This window comes from Vigna unguiculata, chromosome 7 (genome assembly GCF_004118075.2).
Source record: "Vigna unguiculata cultivar IT97K-499-35 chromosome 7, ASM411807v1, whole genome shotgun sequence".
In the NCBI taxonomy this organism is placed as follows: domain Eukaryota; kingdom Viridiplantae; phylum Streptophyta; class Magnoliopsida; order Fabales; family Fabaceae; genus Vigna; species Vigna unguiculata.
Genome location: NC_040285.1, coordinates 16,155,605 through 16,169,269, shown reverse-complemented (window position 1 = coordinate 16,169,269; position 13,665 = coordinate 16,155,605).

Here is a 13,665-nt window from a genome sequence, read left to right as displayed (position 1 = left end):
AACACTTGTTCTTGTGAGAAGTGGTTTCCATTGATCAAGGAAACATTTCGCCATGATTATTGATCCCTTATAAACTTTTGCATGCACTTGTGAAGCTTTTGTTTTGTTAGCACCATAGCTTTAACTTGCCTTGCTAATGAAACACATGTGCTCAACAATCTTTCAAATAAGAGCAAGAACAATTGACACCTATTTTGGTTGTTTAACTTTGTTCTCTTGAGCTGCAAGATCATTGTAATTGTGTTGTTCATCTAGGCCAAGTTACCTTTTTGCTTGAGGACAAGCAAGATTTTAAGTTTGGGAGAGTTGATAATGTTAATTTTTACCATTATCCAAGCTACATTTTATTGGCAAAATCATCTCTTCCAAAGCTTTTAACCTACTTAATCCTCAATTTTACCTTACTTTTGTAAATAAATACATTTTGGGTTACATTGATCTAAATATACCACTAATCCCATTTTTTGTGTCTATTTATAGATTGGAAGCTTTGTTCCAAAAGTCCAAACAAATGAGTAACCCAAAACAGCAAGAAGAAGAGCAAAAATGTCAACAAGAAGCGCCTAGTGACATAAATGCAGCGCCAGGCGCAAGAGGCCGTCTGATGTGATCCCAACAAGGCTTATAGCTTAGGTCAACGCCTAGGCCCAAATCATGCTCAAGGCCCAATACATGACCCACATGCACCTTCAAGCCCAAGCCCATCAAGAGGCCCAATAACAAGGAGCATGCTAAAAAAGATCCAATTGGGCTTCATTCAAGATGGCCCAAACCCACATGGGCTTCTCATACTCTTCACATGGGCCAAAGAAGATGTGAAGATTTGAAGAGGTTTCTCAAAGAGCAATAGAATAGCAATAATATTGGCCCATTGTTTAGGCTTTGCTTTCTAGAATAATAAGTCAAACAATGAGTAGTTCAATTGATAAAATTGGGCTTGACTAAGCCCAATAGGAGATTTGGCCATGAGATATCAAAAAAAGCCAAGGTGGACTAAGTGGAAGTCAACACTTCTTCCTACACCTCATGGATCCAAAGCATCCAAGGGTTAGGAATGCTTCCTCCTTTTCCAAGGCATCATCCAATGGCCAAGATCAAGCCTCCTTCTCCAAGCTTGATCTAAGGGCCAAGATCAAGGCCCACTCCATCCAAAGGCTCTCCTTTCTCATGTGTAAATGGCTTCATATAAAAGCCAAAATTTCACTCATTTGTAGACACTCTTGAAATTTTATGCAATAGATGCAACTTGAGTTGAGAGCACTCCTCCCTCTATTGCCTTTGAGAGTCACCACTTTCTAGAGATTTCCTCTCTCTACCTCTAGCCACCTTCCTTAGGCTAGCATAGATTAGGAAATCCTATCACCTCTTTCACCTTCCATTGCTTGCAAGTGCCTTCCAACTTGCCTCCATTCCTTCATCCATTTCCGCTGCCCATGGAGCTCTTCATGCACCTTTGGAGCTCCACCACCGTCACTGCCAAGCGCCAGACAAGCGCCAGCCAGGCGCCACTGTAGCTCACCGCCTGGCGGGACGTGGACACTATTTGATAGCTAGCGTCTGGCGGTGGGAAGCTTACGGCAAGCGCCAGTTTTCACTGATGTGTCAAGTTGGTCCCTTTTCTTTTGTTTTCGTGAAGGAAAACTCATCTTAGACAGTTTGGAGCTCGAGCAACACGTTTTGGAGCGCTTTGAGGTCTGCTAGGGCTAGTGGGAACTACCCTTTCTTCCTCTTTGTATCTCCTCCCTCTTCCACTTCCATTTTGAAAGCTTGAGCTCTCCATGACAATGGAGAGCTAAACCCTTTTTGTTGGGGTTAGATGTAGCCACTGAACTTTCATGTATTTTTGAATGGTTTGAATATATATATATATATATATATATATATGCTTCTTCCATTGATTTCTAGTTTCTTTGTTTATGTATTTAAAGCTTGCTTTGTTTTAACCATTCATTGCATTATATTTGGGTCATTAGGTATTAGAAAATATCTCTTGAAACCTAGAATTGGAACAAGATACCTAATGGAACTTGTATCTAGGAATAGAACTTGACCCATTAGTTGTCTTAAACCCTAATTTGTAAAGCGGGTTTGTTTATTTAGGGATTCAAGGAATTGGCTCTAAATAAGGAAACCTAGGCTCATTCAACTAAGGGATTAGGGTTTAAGTAGACTTGTGGGTTGACATTAGTAATTAATGGAGAAAAGTTTTATTGTTTAATATACATGAGAGTGAAGTAGGTGAGGTCTAACTCCAACAATATCAATCCATTGCATTTCTAGTCTTTACCATTTTCTAGAGTCTTCAACTATCCAAGTTCAATTTTACTTGTTTATGAAATATTTAAATTCTTAAACAAAAATCCAACTTATGGATTTATTCATTAGTTTAAATTAGTCACTAATTACGCAATTATTTAGTATACTCGAGTCTCTTGGGAAACGATATCCCGGTCTTACCGGTTACTACTTGCGTGACTTGGTGAACTTGCTAAAGTCATAACAGCTGCCAAATAAGAGGGTGCACTTTATGTGCTAACCTGTGCCTTAAGAACTGCTAAGCAGTATTACTTTCTTTTCAGTTATATTAATATTTTCAGGAGGCATGTAATTGTCATTGTACTCCATCCTGCAATATTTAATAGTGATATATGCGCATGGTTTTGTGTATCTTAATTGGTTATGTATGTGCAAAGCAATGACATAGGTAGTGCTAACCAAGGTGAATGACTTTGAAAGAAATGTTCTTTGTGCTGCCAAATAAAAAGGTGTAGTTTATGTGCTAACTTGTGCCTTAATAACTGCTAAGCAGTACTACTTTGTGTTCAGTTATATTGATATTGTGAGGAGGCCTGTAATTGTCATTGTACTGCATCCTGCAATAGTTAGTAGTGATATGTGCGCATGGTTTTATTTATCTTAATTGGTTATGTTTGTGCAAAGCAATGACAAAAGTACTGCTAACAAAGGTGAATGATTTTGAAAGAAATGTTCTTTGTGTCGCCAAATAAGAGGGTGCAATTTATGTGCTAACCTGTGCGTTAATAATTGCTAAGCAGTACTACTTTATTTTCAGTTATTTTGATATTGTGAGGAGGCCTTCAATTGTCATTGTACTCCATCCTGCAATAGTTAACAATGATATGTGTGCATGGTTTCGTCTATCTTAATTAGTTATGTACGTGCAAAGCAATGACATAAGTACTGATAACCCAAGTGAATGATTTTTAAAAAATATTCTATGTGCTGCCAAATAAGAGGGTGCAGTTTATGTGCTAACCCGTGCCTTAATAACTGCTAAGCAGTACTACTTTCTTTTCAGTTATATTTATATTATCAGGAGATCTTTAATATTGTTTACAGTCATATATGCGCATTCGTAAGTTTGTCTTCACTGGTTCAGAAAGTGCAAAGCAATGACATAAGTACTACTAACCTAGGTGACTAATTTTTAAAGAACCGTTATTTGTGCTGCCAATTAACAATATGCAGTTTATGTGCTAACCTGTGAGTCCGTAAATGCGAATTTGTATGTGTTATTTGTTATTGATATCCATATTGGAGTTAAAAAATGAAAGGACACAAAAAAAGCTTAGCCATTTAATGTTGTTTGGAGTTAACGGAATTTTTTTGTTTAACATTGTTTACTTCGTTTAAAATAATTGTGAAGCTATGCATAATGTAGTGCCATCCTGGTCTACAATTATTTAGGTTATGTGAAGTAAAACATAAAAAGTTTTTCTTCAATAACGTTTTTGCCTGTATAGTTTGTACATGTCAGGTATACGACCATACAATGTCAAGATGTTGTAAATCTAAAAGATTCTAACAAAGCGTAGACAAGAAATTATCTGCAAACCTACAACAACGTATGTGCTAAACTATGCTGGAAATAATATTTGTTAATACTGTCTGATACAAAAAAGTGGGCATGACAGCAGAAGCGCAGAAAGAACCTCCATCCACCAAATCAACCTTCATCCACCATTTCGTAATGACAGATATAGAACACGTCCAAAAAGACAATACAAAATAACCCTCCAAATGTTGTCAGTCATTTCTACAAAGAAAATTAAAAGTCATGACATATGTTCAATGGTTTGGATGTTAATAAATAACAGCAGCGTGATATATTACCTAATGTTATCTTCATTTGTAGATATTCGAGTATCGATATTGTGCTCTAGTGACGCTAGGAGAGACATAAAACTTGTGGAAGGTGAGAGTGATAAGAGGTTTTTGAATTACCCATGGTCGTGGGTAGCTAAACTGTGGGCGCTCCACTTTCCATATTAAGGGTAACCTGGTGCAAAATGTAACAGCGTAAATTGGGTGTAATGAATTAATTTTAATTCAATCCGTTTAAATATATTTAGGCTTAAATAGTCATTTGGTCCTAGTTTTGGTCAATTTTTTTCACTGTGGTCCTACTTTTGAAAATGTTTTCAATTTGGTTCTACCTTTCGTAATTTGTTTTCAATGAACTCCTTTTCGTTAACTCTGTCTAAATCGTTAACGGAACAGTGCTAGCATGGTGATTTTGTGTGACGTGGATATTGTTCAGTGACATGTTCGTGCTGTCATAGCCCAAATTTTAAATTGAAATTTAGGGTTTGTGTTCATTGTGGTTTAGAGTTCCATTAAAGTTCAGCTGAAAACGAATGTCTCGTGGGGCATCTTCATCTTCTTGCAATAGCTGGGTTCACCGAACTTGCAATTCCTGCCATGGTGGTTCTAGGGTTTCAGGCTCACCCCCAATTTGCGATTGCAGAGACATTGCAGTGGTACACACAGCTAGAACTACAAAGAACTTGAGTAAACAATTTTGGGGCTGTGCGAACTTTAAGGTTTATTTCCCAGTGTTCGGCTTTGGGTGTTTCTTTCACTTTCAGTGTTTCACTTTCATCTACATGGTTTTTTATGTTGTAGAGATGTGGTGAAGATGTGTTGGGATGCAACTTTTTCAAGTGGTGTTACGAAGAGGGTGCTGATGAGCGAGATGCCATTATCGCTAGGCAAAGGCAGAAGATTGCTTATATTGAAAATGCATTGAATGTTTGGAAGAAACGGATGCAACTGTCATTAGTTGTGATAGGTGTTCTTATTGTAATGAATGTAGTGGTTTTTATGGGTTGTAATTGCCATTGGCAATCTTGAATAATTACTTGAATGAATGAATGATATTCCTTTATCTTTAATTACATATTCTCAGCTGTTTAAAATTGTTTGTTATTTTTTGTGTAATTTGAATGAACTGAAGAACGAACAATTTGAAAATGAAGAAGGCAGATAAAATTCTAAAAAGTGAAAATCATAATGCATTACTAATTAAGGCTTTTAAGCCTTCCATCAAAATATCAGTGATCAAAATCCAGAAATTCTTAAAGTACATCTTGATTTCCAATTATCACATTCATAATACATAACAAAATATTCCCCTCCCCCAAAATACATTCAGTAATCTCATGATGGACATGGTGGCCTTCTTATTTGCATTTTTGGCCTCATCTTCTAATTCCATAAGTTGGTTGGCTGGGTTGTTGTACTATAGTGTTGGGTGGTGGTCCTGCAGGTGGAGTGGGTGCTGCAAGTGGAGTGGGTGTTGCAAGTGGAGTGGGTCCTACAGGTGGTTGACTTGGTGGTGGTTCACTTTGTGTGGGTTGAGTTGGTTGTGGTGCTGTAGCTTCAGTGGGACATTCTTCACAGCCATGGACAAGAAGTGCTGGACAATTGTTCCTCTTGTGCCCAAGTGCGCGACAAACTGAACATCTCTTTCTATGACCACCTGGCCTCATTTGGGTGTTATCTTTTCTAAGTTCCCAAGCTTCCAGCCTTCTCTTCTTCTTTGGTCTCCCTGGCAGCCTTCTTTTAAGTGGTGGTAGAACATCAGGAAAGATAGTTGTTTCCCAGAAAAGGTGACCATTGGCAGGAAGAACTATGGAGTTTTATATCTCTTCATATGTTGTACATCTGAACCAATGTGGAATGCAATCTTCTGCCTTTCAGTTGAGGAAGTTCAGTGCAGCAATTGCATGGAAGCATGGGATCCCGCTAATAAGCTGTAAGACCCGTAGAATTTAATTAATTAATTAATTAATGCGGGTAGTGGTAGCCTTTATGACATTAAATTCTAACTTGTATGATGTAGAAAAGTACTAGCTCAAGTGGTTGAGAGTACTTTAATTATGTGAGAGGACTTGGGTTCGAGTCTTATATATGCCAATTGTGTGTTATTTATTTGTTATTTTTTTAAATATATGTTGATCATGTTTTGGAATAATATAATAATTGAATTATATTAGTTAGTAAGAAACATGAATTGGCATGATGGTTTGGCATTGACTTGGCATTGGTATGGTTATGGGTTCAAGCCTTGGAGAACCCAAATTAAACTTTATTTTTGCTATTTTTGGTTTTGGCTTGAATGTGAAGGATTGAGTAAACCCTAGATGCATTGGCAGCCCAGGGTGGTTGCAAAACGGACCACGAAGAATCAATGAATGGTAATAAACATTATCATTAAACCTTAAATTCGTTTTTGGGTAATTACATAGCTTTAAGGCACCTTTTAAAAGACCAAAGTGAGGTAAGAAGAAGGTTTTAGCAAGCTATGAGTGCACTCAGAAAACAGAGCACAAATTTTGAGAGTAAGCAGCTTGGAGTGAAGCTTTGAAGCTGAATTGGGAGAGAAAGAAAAAGGGAGATCATTTGTGATCAAGAAAGAATTCACAACAATTCTAAATTAAGCTAAGGAGTCCAGGTTAGGGGAGCTAGAAACGCTACTTATTTGTTTTAAGTTTAATTGCATGACGAATATACTGTATACTTATCATTTCGTGCCTGTTATGTTGAATTTCTAAGTTCTGGAAAATTTCCAGGAACCGCCTGGCGGGAATTTAAAGCCGCCAGGCGACCTATGCCTTTTTCGTGTTATTTTTGGGTTCCAGAGGTGGACCCGCCTAACGGTGTGAGCCTAACCGCAAGGCGACGCTTGGTTGTTTACCCAGTTTAGTGGGTTTTGGTTGAAGGATCTGGCGGTGATGAACACCCGCCAGGCGACGCGAACCAATTTTGGTTCGATTTTGATGTTGTGGATGTTTTGGGATGACTCTAATCGGAGGGAAAGCAAACTTTAATGGATAAGGGGTGATTGGATGTCAAACATCATTGCAAGTCATTTAATTAATGGCTAAATTGGATGAAATAGTAGGAATATTATCTTAGGATTGATGAATTGGGAATTTCTATAGTGGCAGCAATCGAAGGGGAAAATGTGAATGAATTCCTGAATGGAAAGTGTTAGGGATGAACCATAATCCCAATAATTGGGATTGTATCCTATGGAGTCAGAAATTGATGGAAATCAGAGTTGTTGTGAAGGGGGTAAGGTTCGCAAGTGTAGGAACCGCTTGGCAGCACCCTTTTGGCCGCCAGGCGCCATACAAGAGAGGCATGGTGTTCTGATTCACGAAAAAGGCTATTTTTCGTATTTTAGCGGACCAGGAACCGCCCGACGCTGGGTTTGTATGCCAGGCGCCACCAATTTTTCTGGTTCGCGTAGTTTCCGTAAAATTGCATTTCCTTATTCGTTAAACGTCTGATTTAGGTGAAATTTTGACATGTGGTCCACAACATGTAGTTCTTCAATTTGAACGGTGGAGATTTGATGTGGAGGTCAGTAGCTAGAGATATGCGTTACTCCATATTGCTGATTTTGGAGCCTGTAAAATACATGAATAAGCCCTTGACTAGTTCAAGTAACTTCCAATAAAGCATGATTGGGTTATGTGGTAAGTCTCTATCAACTTGTTAGTCACATGTGGAGAATTGGTTTGGTGAAGGCATGGGTGTCAATATTAAATTGCATTTGTGTATAAGATCATGTGCTTAAAATTGTTAGAGTGTTGTTGCTTATATTTTGTTTGAGCATGCTTGGGATGGTCAATATGACTGGGGATGAATGCACATGTGAGGTGCTGTAAGGCCTGGAATATTATAGATGACAATGTTTTTCATTAGGGGTACTCTAGAATGAAAGCAAATTAGAGCAACCAGTGTGAAGTGTGCTTGAACCTGAACTTAAACCAGTACTACGCAAGTACTGGTGTAGCGCCTGGCGGTGGTGATCGACCCGCCAAGCGAACACGTAGAAATAAGGGTTCAAGATCACGGTGGTGCCTGGCGATAAGGTGGGGTGCGCCAGGCGGAGTCTACAGTTCAGTAAATACTAGACACGTGGCACCTGACGATAGAGGAAGTTCCGCCAGGCGATAGTTACAGTGGCAGTGAAGACTAAGGCGCTTAGCACTTGGTGCTTGGCGGTACGTGTCCCCCGCCAAGCGATCTGGAAGCGGCAACGCCTAGCGGTACGTGTCTCCCACCAAACGATTTTGTTGCAGTAGATTGGTGTTATGCTTGCTATGATGTGCCTGATCTACAAGGCTTCTTAGATATCTTAAAGGTCGGGTTGCTGGTGTTCCTTGAGTTGTGGCTCGGAACGCATCCCTTGAGTTGTGGCTCAGGATAGGGGTTAAGCACGTGGTATTCCTTGAGTTGTGGCTCGGAATAGCATCTCTTGAGTTGTGGCTCGGGATGGCGGATGACCACGAGGAACCCTTGAGTTGTAGCTCGGGTTGGCGAGTGTTGCCAGTGTGAGTGTGCTAGTTGTGGCCAGTACGGTTGGGTCCAGATAGATTGCCCTCTTCAGTAGTTGGCTGACGAGTTTGGTAGTGTTGGGACGATGCGAACTATGTTCGTATATGGGGACTCCACCTGGCGTTACGGTGTTTCCCGCACGTGCTCTATCGGTTGTGGCCGATAGGTATGGCAGTAAGTCATCTTGAAGTAATCACTAGGAGACGTAGAACACGGTTCACATGGTTGTGGCCATGTGATGTCAAATCAAAGGACGGAACTCCTTTGGTGTGATTGTATTATATATAATTGTACTATATATATATATATATATATATATATATATATATATATATATATATATATATATATATGTGTGTGTGTGTGTGTGTGTGTGTTTATTTTGTTAGCTCACCCTATCTGCTTGTGTTTGGCGATGATCGTGTACGCGGTACACGGGAGCAGATGATGTTACAGGTGGATCTGGTGAGGCATAGAGCCGGAGGGGGGCTAGATTGGGATAAAGAGTTTTCTCAGAGTTTTATTGTTTTATGATTTGGAATAATTTTTTAAACATTTTGTGATACTTATGATTTAATCAAGTTTATGATTTGGATTTAGTTTATTTGACTATGTAATGAAGTTTTTAAATTTTCCCGCATTTTGGGAAATGAGATTTATTAAATGATGCTGACGTATTATTTTCTATTTTATTTTATTTAAAATCGTAATATCCGGACGGGATGTTACATAAGTCATTTCCTACCGCTGCATTCCTGGCTTTCTATGTTGACAGTGAACTTGTCTCCAATTAATGAGACATGTCTAACTTCAAACAACTTCTGACCTGACCAACTGCACGAGGACCAAATTGAAAAGTTATAAACCTAAACTAGGACCAAATTGAAAAGTACTAAACCTAAACTAGGGCAGATATCACCCTCGTACTTCTGCACCTTGGATATGTTCTTGGACCACCTATTCATAATGTATAAACGGATCTCTTCCAGCATTGAGATGATTGGCTTGGACCTTGCATCCACAATAACATTGTTGAAGGCTTCACTCATGTTGTTTACCAACGTGTCACATTTGGCTTGCATGGTAAACCTAGACCTGGACCAATATCTGGAGAACCAAACACTAGTGCAGAATAGGATTTCTACCTCGCCTTATAGGCCTCGGTTGGCCAGGAACCGAAGCCTATAATGGCGCGGTGGCAATTTTGCAATTATTGGCAACTTTTATGCCTCGGTTCCCCTACAACCCGAAGCCAAAACCAGTGATAGGCCTCGGTTGTAAAAAACCCGAAGCCAAAAGCCCTGTTAGGCCTTGGTTAAGAAGGCCCGAAGCCAAAAAGGATGCCCAAAATTTCAAAAATGCCATTCTCGTTTTGACTTATAGGCCTCGGTTGTGAGAATACCGGTGCCAAAAGTGGTTTTAGGCCTCGGATGGTGGGGACCCGAGGCAAAAGGTGGTATATGCCTCGGTTCTAAATTGAACCGAGGCCATAGTGTTTAATTAGGTCAAAACTGCAGCCCCTTTCTTCCTCGCGCGCGCAGCTCCTCCATTTCTCTCCTCCATTTCTCTCTGCAGGAGCAAAACCAGCGGCAGCAACAACCAGAACAGCCTTCCATTGCTACCATAGAACAACCTCCAGCAGTTCGAACCACGCACCTGCAACCTGCAAGCTTCCATCATCTTCAACCAACGTCCCTGCACCTGTTCGCAACACCATCTCCATTCACAGTCGCATCTGCACCGCACCACTGTTCGAGCCTCCTTCCACTTCTACGCGAGCCGGCAGCCACCGCACCACCGCGCCACCATCAGCGAGATCTGCACCACGAACTGCAACGCACCATCTTTTTCTCGCCGGAAACCACCGTGAGCAGAACCTCCATGCCTGCGCCATTCACGAACGCAACTGCAGTAGCCATGGCAGCAACTTCACGAACCAGCAGCGGCGCGGCCATCCTCCAGCAGTGTTCACCCTTCACGCCTCCGCAAAGCTTGTTCCGCGCACCACCATGGCCACCGTAGACCTGCAAAACACTGCCGAAAAGGGTTTCGAAAAACACTGCCGAAACCACCAAAAGGGTTTCGAATTTAAAAAAAAAAAAAAGCAGCTCATATGGCCTCGGGTGGCACAAAAAACCGAGGCCAAAAGGTGGGCTCTATGGCCTCGGGTTCGTCTGAACCGAGGCAGAAGGGCACTCTATGGCTTCGGGCCTTAACCGAGGCCAAAAGCTGTGCTCTTTTGGCCTCGCCCCAATATGCTTCGGTTCGCGAACCGGTGCAGAATATGATAAACAACCGCTGCCAAAGGCCCTTCCTGCACTGGTGAAATTTGTTAATATTTTGTTAATTTGGAGAAACCAATATTTGGACCAATGATAACAGAATCAATGATATTGATGACTAACCTTGGTGGTATTGTTATTAGGTATTTAAAGTCCTCCTCGTTCACTTCTTTAATATTATGCATTTCTCTTTCCCATGCTCTTGGGTACGTGCTGGTTGCAGAAGCTTTTTAGTTGCTTGCTTCCAAACTTTTTTCTAAAATTGTTGTATAGATGGCGCATACAAAATCTTTGCTCAACGCCAGGCAATAGCTCTTGTATGGCAGGAAGCAATCCTTGTGTATGTACTAGTGAGTTAGTTTTCATATTAAAAAAATAGAAGTACAATGAACATAAAAAAATATGGAAACATATTACCTTTTGTTGGTTGGACATAAATGTGCAGAACCTACATATATCAGCACCTCCCAGGTCCTCAATCAACAACTCCAGAAACCAGCTCCATGTGTGTTTGTTCTCAACTTCAACTACTGCGTAGGCTACAGGAAGCATCTAGTCATTTGCGTCACGACCTACTACAGTTAGTAGCTCACCCCCATATTGTCCTTTCAAAAAATAACCATCAAAGCCTATGATGGGTCGACAGCTCACAAAACTGTCCTTGCATGCCTTTAGACAAGTGTAAATTCGCATGAAAATCTTCTCATCATTAACATCTTCCACTTTAACTTTAACTGTGGATCCGGGATTTGATCTAATTATCTAATGAGAATAATCATAAATCCTTCTATACTAATCTTTAAAAGATCCTTTAACCACCTTTGCTGCTAGTTGCTTTGCCCTATGAGCCATTGAAACTGACACCTTTGTATTCCATTTCCTTGCAGCTTTATTACGTATATCAACCAAATTCAAATTAGAATTTTCTATTAATGTGTTGTCTAAGGTTTTACTCAACCATTTTGAATTCATCAAATTGATACTAAATTCTCTGCTGCACTTATGACGGTTTTGAACTTTTCTCAGCTGCCATGTTTGACATGAAACCAGAAATCCACAATAAAGGGACCAATCACACTTCCCTTGAGCCCCTAAACATCTCATGCACACTCTTTCCTTGTCATTTTTGTCAAACTTCAAGTTCCTCCCAGCATGAACAACATACGTTCTTACACCATCAACAAATTATTCCTTGTCCACGAAGGTTGTCCCCACCTCCCATCTGTAATCACCCATTGACTTTGGTTTCTTAAATGTACCAAAATAACCACTCATCCCATCATGTTTTGTCTCACTAGCATTGCCGTTAATGCTAAACAACTCTTCTGACTCCCAACTATTATCAGACAGTCTTCTATCTCTACTTATCCTATCATGTTCTGACTCACTTGCATTATCTTCACTATCATGGTTTTGTGAACTTGGACCAACTTCACCTGACCCCAAACCTTGACCATAATTAATATTTATTTCTACATCAACTACGCCTTCACTACCTCCATTACCACAACCCCAGTCCTTTCCATCATTATCTCTTAAATAGTCTGCATCAGAATCAATCCAACTATCAACCTCAACCCTTTCATCATCACAATCCCTTTCATCATCACCTTTATCAACTTCCGGATTACCCACATCCTCAACTCCCACTTCTTCTTCACCTGTACCCACATTCTTAACTCTCACTTCTTCTTCACCTGTACCCACATTCTCAACTCCCACTTCTTCTTCACCTGTACCCACATTCTCAACTCCCACTTCTTCTTCCAAATGCCCAATACCTTCACCCACAACATCATCAGTTACAATTTTAGGAGCAGGAGAAGCGCACCTCCTTAAACTGTCAACCACTTCACCTTCGTCTGATCCAATTTCAGTCTCTTAGTTCCTAGCATCTTCAAGTGGAGCAGACCTTACATCTTCAGGTGGAGCAGACCTGACTACAATCTTAGTTCTTAGTACCTCAAATTCACTAACAGCATGACTGCTTTCACCACTCTCTAAAGGTCTCACAACATCTCCTTCAGGTTCCACTATATTATCCTCTACCTGGGCTTCATCAACTCCATGCACAACAAACATATGCACTTCACCATAATGCCTTGCGATATGAAGCATATTAAGTGCACCCCTGTCATCATCCAAGGGGTGCAACAACATCTCAATACAATAACACAACCCCTTTATGCTATGATACCTCATTTCCTTAAGAGACCCCCAATATTTCGAAATAACTCCAGCGGTTAGGATCGCATGACCAATGAGTAGTTTCTCCACCAACATACTTACACCACTCATTTTCAACAAATTCACCATGGTGGTGGACCACAACCTCAAACCTTTCATCAGACATTGGAAACAGAAAAAAACAGAAAAAAACATGCAAATTGTAAACAATGTTTAAATGGGGAACAAATACTCCATCTACAATTGACAAACCAACAACTAACCATGAAACCCACCCCACCACAGATAGCGACAACACAAGCAATTAAAAATGGTGGGTCACCAACGAAAACAATAAACAATGCACCACCAAAAAAGCAACTACAATTTAAAATATTCCATGGAATGCATAAACAAAACCCTAATCATTAACACTAAACGCAATCAATACTTAGCAAAAATAAAACCCTAAAGTAGGACATACCTCCACGATGAAAACATTTTTCCCTCCGCAACGATTGTACAAAGATGAGTGACGAAATTGGATGCCAGAAATTGATCTCAA